The following is a 10167-nucleotide window of genomic DNA, read 5'->3' as shown; positions in this document are numbered from 1 at the left end:
TCACCCTCAAATTTTTTGATGAGTTTTCATAGGTCATTTTCCATAGACTAGCGTGGAATCACTACTCCTTGACGACGACTTCCTGTGGGGCGATGCCACCGACAGACCCGAGTACCGACTCAAAAGGTCCATTACTTTAGATCCGACCGTTGGATCGCGCTTTAATCTTTTGAGGAGTTTCTGTAGGTTGTTTTCCATGGAGTAGCATGGAATCGCTACTCCATGACGACAACCTCCGGTCGGGCGATGCCACCAACAGACTCGAGTACCGGCTCCAAAGATCTATAACTTTAAATCCGACCGTTCGATCGCACTCAAATGTTGTGAGGAGTTTCCGGTGGCTGTTATCCATGGAGTAGCGTGGAATCGCTAATCCACGACGACAACCTACGGTCAAGCAATGGCACCGACATGACCTGTAATGGCCCGGCCCAACTTGCCATAAAATTATCCGCTTTGGTCCCTTACCACCCTCACGGTTTTGTTCCTGGTGACGCGAGCCCATTTTTGAGTCTGACGCCCCAAAACGCATATAACAAGTTGGCAACCAACACCACTTATAAGGCCATCAACACACCCCTCACCCGCCGATGTGGATCTTACATGACCGGAGTGCCGGCTCAAAAGTTCCATAACTTTATATCCAACCGTTGGATCGCGCTCAAATGCTTTCATGAGTTTTCGTAGGCCATTTTCCATGGACTAGCGTGGAATCGCTCCTCCACGACAACGACCTCCTGTGGGGCGATGCCACTGACAGACCCGAGTACCGTCTCAAAAGGTCCATAACTTTAGATCCAACCGTTAGATCGTGCTCAAATCTTTTAAGGAGTTCTTGTAGGTTGTTTTCAATGGTGTAGCGTGAAAATGCTACTCCTCGACAACGATGTCCAGTAGGGCGATGCCACCGACAGACCCGAGTACCGGCTTAAAAGGTCCATTACTTTAGATCCGATCGTTTTATCGCGCTTAAATCTTCTGAGGCGTTTCTGTAGGTTGTTTTCCATGGAGTAGCATGGAATCGCTACTCCACGACGATGACCTCCGGTCGAGAGATGCCACCGACAGACTCGAGTACCGACTCAAAAGGTCAATAACTTGGATCGCACTTAAATCTTTTAAGGAGTTTCTGTAGGTTGTTTTCCATGGAGTAACGTGGAATTGCTACTCCATGACGATGACCTCCATTCGGGCGATGCCACGGACAGACCCGAGTACCAGCTCAAAAGGTCCATAACTTTAGATCTGATTGTTGGATCGCGCTCAAATGTTTTGAGGAGTTTCTAGTGGTTGTTTTCCATGGAGTAGCGTGGAATCGCTACACCACGACGACAACGTCCGGTCGGTCGCTGCCACCAACACGACCTGAGTACTAGCTCAAAAGGTTTATAAATTTAGATTCGACAGTTGGATCGCGCTCAAATCTTTTGAGGAGTTTCTGTAGGATGTTTTCCATGGAATAGCGTGGAATTGCTACTCCACGACGACGACCTCCATTCGGGCGATGCCACGGACAGACCCGAGTACCGGCTCAAAAGGTCCATATCTTTTGATCCGACCGTTGGATCGCGCTCAAATGTTGTGAGGAGTTTTCGGTGGCTGTTTTCCATAGAGTAGCGTGGAATTGCTTCTCCACGATGATGACGTCCGGTCGGGCGACGCCAACGAAAAACCCGAGTACCGGCTCAAAAAGTCCATAACTTTAGATCCGACCGTTGGATCGCACTCAAATGTTGTGAGTAGTTTTTGAATTACACGCTACTCCACGACGATGACGTCTGGTCGGGCGATGCCACCAACAAACCCGAGTACCGGATAAAAAAGTCTATAACTTTATATCCAACCGTTGGATCGCGCTCAACTCTTTTGAAGTGTTTCCGTAGGCTATTTTCCTTGGAGTAGCATATAATTGCTACTCCTCGACGACGACGTCTGGTCGAGATCTGCCACCGACACAACCCGAGTTCCGGCTTAAAAGGTCCATAACTTATACTCGACAGTTGGATCGCGCTCAACTCTTTTGAGTAGTTTCCGTAGGCTATTTTCCATGGAGTAGTGTAGAATCTCTACTCCTCGACAACGATGTCTGGTTGAGCGCTGCCACCGACATGACCCGAGAACTTGCTCAAAAGGTCCATAACTTTAGATCCGACCATTGGATCGCACTCAAATCTTTTGAGGAGTTTTTGTATGTTGTTTTCCATGGAATAGCGTGGAATTCCTACTCTACGACGACGACCTCAAGTCTGGCAATGCCACGGACAGACCCGAGTACGTGCTCAAAAGGACCATAACTTTAGATCCAACCGTTGGATCGCGGTCAAATCTTTTGAGGAGTTTTTGTAGGCTGTTTTCCATGGAATGGCATGGAATCGCTACTCCACGACGACGACCTCTTGTTGGGCAATGCCAAGGACACACCCGAGTACGACTCAAAAGTTCTATAACTTTAGATCCGACCGTTGGATCGCCCTCAAATCTTTTAAGGAGTTTCCATAGGATGTTTTCCATGGAGTATCGTGGAATCACTAATCCACGACAACGATGTCCAGTCGCGCGTTGTCACCGACACGACCCGAGTACCGACTTAAGAGGTCCATAACTTTACATCTGACCGTTAGATCACACTCAAATGTTTTGATGAGTTTCTGTAGGCTGTTTTCCATAGAGTAGCGTGGAATCGCTACTCCACGACAACGACGTCCGGTCACGTGTTGCCACCGACACGACCCCGAGTACCAGCTCAAAAGGTCCAGAACTTTAGATGCGATCGTTAGATCGCGCTCAAATGTTTTGATGAGTTTTCGTAGGCTTTTTTCCATGGAGTAGCGTGGAATCGCTACTCCACAACGACGACCTCTGGTCGGGCGATGCCATTGACAGACCCTAGTACCGTCTCAAAATGTCCATAACTTTAGATACAACTGTTGTATCGCACTTAAATCTTTTGAGGAGTTTCCGTAGGCATTTTTCCATGGAGTAGCGTGGAATTGGTACTCACGACGACGACCTCCGATCGGGCGATGCCATCGACAGACCTGAGTACCGGCTCAAAAGTTCCATAACTATAGATCCAACTGTTGGACCGCGCTCAAATCTTTTGTGGAGATTCTGTAGGTTGTGTTCCATGGAGTAGCGTGGAATCGCTAGTCCATGACAACAACCTCATGTGGGGCGATGCCACCAACAGACTCGAGTGCCGGCTCACAAGGTCCATAATTTTATATCCGACCGTTAGATCGTACTCAAATGTTTTGAGGAGTTTTTGTAGGCTGTTTTCCATGGTGTAGCGTGGAATCGTTACTCCACGACGACAACCTCCGGTTTGGCGATGCAACTGATAGACCCTAGTACCAACTCAAAAGGCCCATAACTTTAGATCCGACAGTTGGATCGCTGTCAAATGTTTTTGAGGATTTTCCGGTGGCTAATTTCCAGGGAGTAGCGTGGAATCGCTACACGATGACGACGACGTCCAATCGGTCGCTGCCACTTCGACGCGACCCGAGTATAGGCATCAAATTCCGAAGGTCCATAACTATTTTTTAGATCCGACCATTGGATCGCTCTCAAAATGTTTTGATGAGTTTCCATAGGCTATTTTCCATGGAGTAGCGTGGAATCGCTACTCCACGACGATGACTTCCTGTGGGGCGATGCCACTGACAGACCCGAGTACCGGCTCAAAAGATCCATAACTTTAGATTCGACCGTTGGATCGCCCTCAAATCTTTTAAGGAGTTTCCATAGGATGTTTTCCATGGAGTATCGTGGAATCACTAATCCACGACAACGATGTCCAGTCGCGCGCTGTCACTGACACGATCCGAGTACCGGCTCAAAAGGTCCATAACTTTACATCTGACCGTTAGATCACACTCAAATGTTTGGATGAGTTTCCGTAGGCTGTTTTCCATAGAGTAGCGTGGAATCGCTACTCCATGACAACGACGTCCGGTCGCGCGTGGACACCGACATGACCCGAGTACCGGCTTAAAAGGTCCATAACTTTACATCCGACTGTTAGATCGCACTCAAATGTTTTGATGAATTTCCATAGGCTGTTTTTCATGGAGTAGCGTGGAATCGCTACTCCACAATAACGACGTCCGGTCGGGCAATACCAACGCCAGACCCGAGGTCCGGCTCAAAGGTGCATAACTTTAGATCCGACCGTTGGATCGCACTCAAATATTTTGAGGAGTTTCCATAGGCTTTTTTCCATGGTGTAATGTGGAATCGGTACTCCACAACGACGACGTCTGGTCGGGCGATGCCATCGACACGACCCAAGTTCCGGCTCAAAAGGTCTATAACTTTATATTTGTCCGTTGGATTGCGTTTAACTCTTTTGAGGAGTTTCCGTAGGCTATTTTCAATGGAGTAGCATAGAATCGCTACTCCTCGACGACGACGTCTGGTCGAGCACTACCACCATACGACCCGAGTACCGGCTCAAATGGTCCATAACTTTATATCCGACCGTTGCATCGCGCTCAACTCATTTGAGGAGTTTCCGTAGGCTATTTTCCATGGAGTAGCGTAGAATCCCTACTCCTGGACAACGATGTATTTTTGAGCGCTGCCACCGACACGACCTGACTACCAGCTCAAAAGGTCCATAACTTTAGATCCGACCGTTGAATCGCGCTCAAATCTTTTGACAAGTTTCTATATGTTGTTTTCCATGGAATAGCGTGCAATTGCTACTCTACGACGATGACCTCAAGTCTAGCGATGCCACGGACAGACCCGAGTACCGGCTCAAAAGGTCAATAACTTTAGATCCGACCATTGGATCGCGCTCAATTGTTGTGAGGAGTTTTTGGTGGCTGTTTTCCATGGAGTAGCATGGAATCGGTACTCCGCGATGACGACGTCTAGTTGGCGATGCCACCAACAGACTCCAGTACCGGCTCAAAAAGTCCATAACTTTAGATCCAATCGTTGGATCGCGCTAAAATGTAGTGAGGAGTTTTTAGTGGCTGTTTTCCATGGAGTAGCGTGGAATCGCTACTCCACGACGACGACGTCCGGTCGGGCGATGCCACCAACGGACCCGAGTACCTTCTCAAAAGGACCATAACTTTATATCCAGCTGTTGGATCGCACTCAAATGTTTTGAGGAGTTTGCGATGGCTGTTTTCCATGGAGTAGCATGGAATCGCTACTCCACGACGACGACCTCCTGTGGGGCGATGCCAACGGCAAACCCGAGTACCGTCTCAAAAGGTCCATAACATTAGATCCAACCGATGGATCGCGCTCAAATCCATGGTGTAGCGTGGAAACACTACTCCACGACGACGACGTCCGGTAGGGCTATGCCACCAACAGACCCGAGTACCGGCTCAGAAGGTCCATCACTTTAGATCCGATAGCTGGATCGCGCTCAAATGTTTTGAGGAGTTTCTGGTGGTTGTTTTCCAGGGAGTAGCGTGGAAACGCTACTCCACGAAAACGACCTCTGGTCAGGCGATGCCATCGATAGACCCGAGTACCGGCTCAAAAGGTCCATTACTTTAGATCCAACCGTTGAATCGCGCTGAAATCTTTTGAGGAGTTTCTGTAGGCTGTTTTCAATGGAGTAGCATGGAATCGCTACTCCACGATGATGACCTCCGGTCGGGCGATGCCATCGACAGGCGCGAGTACCGGCTCAAAAGGTCCATAACTTTAGATTCGACCGTTGGATCGCGCTCAAATGTTGTGAGGAGTTTTCGGTGGCTGTTTTCCATGGAGTAGCGTGGACTCGCTACTCCACGACGTCGATGTACGGTCAGGAGATGCCACTGAGATGACCCGAGTACCAGCACAAAAAGTCCATGACTTTAGACCCGACCGTTGGATCGCGCTCAACTATTTTGAGGAGTTTTCGATGGTTGTTTTCCATGGAGTAGCGTGGAATCGCTCACGCTACTCCATGACGACAATCTCCTGTGGGGCGATGCCACCTACATACCCGAGTACCGGCTCAAAAGGTCCTTAAATTTATATCCGACCATTAGATCGCGCTCAAATATTTTGAGGAGTTTTTGTAGGCTATTTTCCATGGTGTAGCATGAAATCGCTACTCCACGATGACGACCTTCGATAGGGCAATGCAACTAACAGACCCGAGTACCGGCTTAAAAGCTTCATAACTTTAGATCCGACTGTGGGATCATGCTCAAATGTTTTGAGGAGTTTTCGATGGCTGTTTTCCATGAAGTAGCGTGGAATCGGTACTCTACGACGACGACCTCCTGTGGGGCGATGCCACCACTGACTCGAGTACCGGCTCAAAAGGTCCATAACTTTAGATCCGACCGTCAGATCACGCTCAAATCTTTAGAGGATTTTTTGTAGGTTGTTTCCCACGGAGTAGCGTGGAATCACTACTGCACGATGACGACTTGCGGTCGGGAGATGCCACCGACAAAGTCGAGTACCATCTCAAAACGTCCGTAACTTTAGAACCGACCGTTGGATCGCGCTCAAATCTATTGAGTTTCTGTTGACTGTTTTCCATGGAGTAGCGTGGAATCGCTACTCCTTGACGATGATGTCTGGTCGCACAATGCCACCGAAAGAACCGAGTACTGGTTCAAAAGGTCCATAACTTTAGGCTATTTTCCATGGAGTAGAGTGGAATCGCTACTGCACGGTGACGACATCTGGTCGGGAGATGCCACAGCAAACCCGAGTACCGGCTCATAAGGTCCGTAACTTTAGAACCGACCGTTGGATCGCACTCAAATGTTTTGATGAGTTTTTGTAGGCTTTTTTCCATGGAGTAGCGTGGAAATGCTAGTCCATGACAATGACCTCTAGTGGGGTGACACGACCAAAAGCTTGATGTCTTCTCCCAAGTGCAGGAGTGTCGAAGTAATAAATAACCCGGCAAGACCGGGGTCGAACCACAGAGAGGTTAATTGTATAAATTATAAATACAAACACAATAACAACAACAACGACAACAATAATATAATATTAACGATAATAATAACAATAGTAGTAGTAGTAATAGTAATAATAATAATAATAATAATAACAATAAAGAAGAGAAGGAAGAAATTAATGAGAACTTTGAGTTGGAAGATTAATGTAAGGATTAAACAACGATAAAAATAAATGTCAGGTTAGAGGATCCACTAATGGTACTTCAAACAAGTATAATATAAACTCTTATTACTCAATTGAAAACCACACATAAAGGAGGTTCCAATCAGATTATAAATTGTTAACATGATTACATTAGTTATCTTATTCGAATAAAGCTAATACTTGTAAATGTTGGCAGGCATTCATGATTATAACTTATGTTAACAACAAATCAAGTTCCTTTCATAGCTCAGGTGTCGGTTATACCATACAGTATGGGCTATGAAAGTGCCAAGTATTTGTTGTACCAAGTGTTATACAACATAAATCTAGATTAACCATTTAACAAGCAAAGTATTAAAAGTGAACAAGATAACAAATATAAAACATGTTAGTATCCAACGTTAAGGTCCATGTTAAGTTTATATTATACTTATTCTTACACCATTAGTGTACCCTTTTCACCTTGACATAATTAACTTAGCTGAACATAATGAAAGAAAGAAACATAAATGAACAAGATAAGAACATAAATGAGAACTAAGGAAAGGAAATGAAATGCATAAACTTGATATTAATGAAAGCAAGACATAAGCAATACAAAGAGAGAAAGCAAGAGCATGATCTTGATCTGAAAACCAAGATGCCTCAATACATGGTAAGTGCCTCCTTTTATAGGCCAAAATTTGGAACTATTGATTTGTTGACTAATTGATGAGTGGGTGGCCATATCTTGACTTGATAACAATCCTTATCTTCTTGTCTGAACAAGACGTCATTGCTAACATCATAATTTGCCCAGAATCCTCAGGAATGTTCTAGGAAATTGTCTCAGCTTTCCAACAAAAAAAAGATGAGGTCATTTGGACTTCTAGAACTCAAGATATGGGCTGAACACTAAATAGTGTCTGGGCTGCAGGACAGCTTCGGACTTCTTCGTTGTTCCTATATTTTGGACTTGAAAACGGCCTTCTTAGATCTTGGTGTCCAAATGAAAGTTGTAGGCCTATGTTTTACCTTTCCATCCATATAAAATGGACCTAAATCCGAGATCTAGAGCTCCAGATATGAGCCAATTTACCGAGCACTTGTTCCGGTTTGGACTGCACCGACATCTCTTTTCTAAGTTTGGCCATCTCTTTGTCCTTTAACTTTCAATGCTTAAACTCATCAATCAATCCTTTTATTTATGTGATAGTCCTGCATTTAAAATGAGCATTTACCATAAATTAAGGTATCTTATAATATCAAACTTGTTATTATAAAACATGCTTTAGTTAAGGAGTTATTGATACTTCAAGTGCAAAATGATGATATAAAACCTTGATAAACATGCACTTTTAAGTACTAATCACACCCCCCAACCAGCTTATTACTAGTCCCTAGTAATCAAAGCGTTAAAATAGAAAAACAATTTGCAAGTTCCACAAAGCAAGGCATTCATCATTCAACTTCCATTAATCTATCCAGATAAACAAACTCTCATTAAATTTATATTCCTGCTTCATATTTCTTAAACAAGATATTAATAAACCTTCTTTTTATGTGCTCAATATATGAAAACATAGATGATGGGGCTTTTGTTGGAAGAAAACAATATTATGTTCAAATGTTTAAGGTGAACTTCCTTAGGTTGGGATTACTACTACTTTTTTTTTCTTTTTTTTTTCTTCTTTTTTTTTTCTTTTTTTTTTTTATATATATATACACATACAACTTAAAACACAATGTATCTTTAACCCATGTAATGAGTTTTAGGCTAATGACTCCCAGACCAGTTGGTCTTAGGGCATTAGGTGTTTGAGACACCCCTACGAGCTTAACAACTCGGGTTGTAAATACTCATACGTAGATAGTGCAATGTTTGATTCCCTTAAGCTTTTCTCCTTAACCCATGTAACAAGCTTTGGGCCAATAGCTCCCAAGTCAGTTGACTTTAGGGTATTAGGTGTTAAAAACACCCCTTCGGGCTTAATTGCTTAGGTTATGGAGGCTACGAAACCAAACTTTATCCACGTTTTTATTATCATCAATACTATCTTCTTTTTTTTTTTTTTTTTTTTTTTTTTTTTTTTTTTTTTTTTTTTTTTTTGCAAATTATATAATATCCTTTACCCTTAGTTGTTACCTTCAACAAAAGAACATAATTACTGTAATAATCCAATGTGCAACCACAATCATATGTTAAAGTGTGTGTGTGAAAAATGAAGGTTTAATAATACTTGTTAAATGAGTATATGATCAGAATCAAGTGATAACAATGTGAGAGTTTGTAAACCTGAATATTTCAAGAAGTATTATGATAGACCTTGGTAATGAAACTTACTAAGATGCGTCTCTAGAGTCAATAAAATTGATTCCATACTCTGCCATCCTAATAACAATTTTGTCAAATGGTTTTAATAATAGCAAAAACAGTTAGCAAGTTAGTTTTTTTTTTTTTTTTTTTTTGAAGTACTACCCTCTCCCCCCAACCAAAACGAGACATTGTCCTCAATGTTCGAAGGTAGAAAGATAGAGTATAGAAGACATCACCTGAAACAACGAACAATGACAAACCTGAAACACACTTAAACAAACATAAGAAGTAACAAAATAATATGCTATTAATAAAACCAAAAGACATAAGGTTTCACAGATGAAGGCTCAAATCTAATCTAAGCTTTTTACGGCTTTCCTTAGTTGACCAATCTAGGCGACTCATGCAGGGATCAATGACAGGGATGAAAGATTGTAGTTGGTCAATCAATTGTTCAGCAGTAGCAGCAAAGATTATGATTTGTCGTGCCGAAGATGTTAGAAATTCTTGTTCCACAGCTTGATCAAGGAAAGACAGCAACTTATCATAAAAACCATTAACATTTAACAAACCTATAGGTTTATGGTGAATGTGCAGTTGGGCCCAAGATGAAATATGAAAGATCTCTTCCAATGTGCCCAGACCACCTGGTAAGGCAATGAAAACATCAGCATGGTTAAACATGTTATTCAGTCGGTTAGACATTGTTGGGACCTGTAGTTCTTCTCCAATTGTTTTTCCAATGATGTCCCCATTTGCTAAAGCTTTGGGGACAACCCCCAAAA

This window comes from Populus alba, chromosome 18 (genome assembly GCF_005239225.2).
Source record: "Populus alba chromosome 18, ASM523922v2, whole genome shotgun sequence".
Lineage (NCBI taxonomy): Eukaryota > Viridiplantae > Streptophyta > Magnoliopsida > Malpighiales > Salicaceae > Populus > Populus alba.
The sequence above is the reverse complement of the archived record's forward strand: the minus strand, read 5'-3'. Positions refer to the sequence as shown.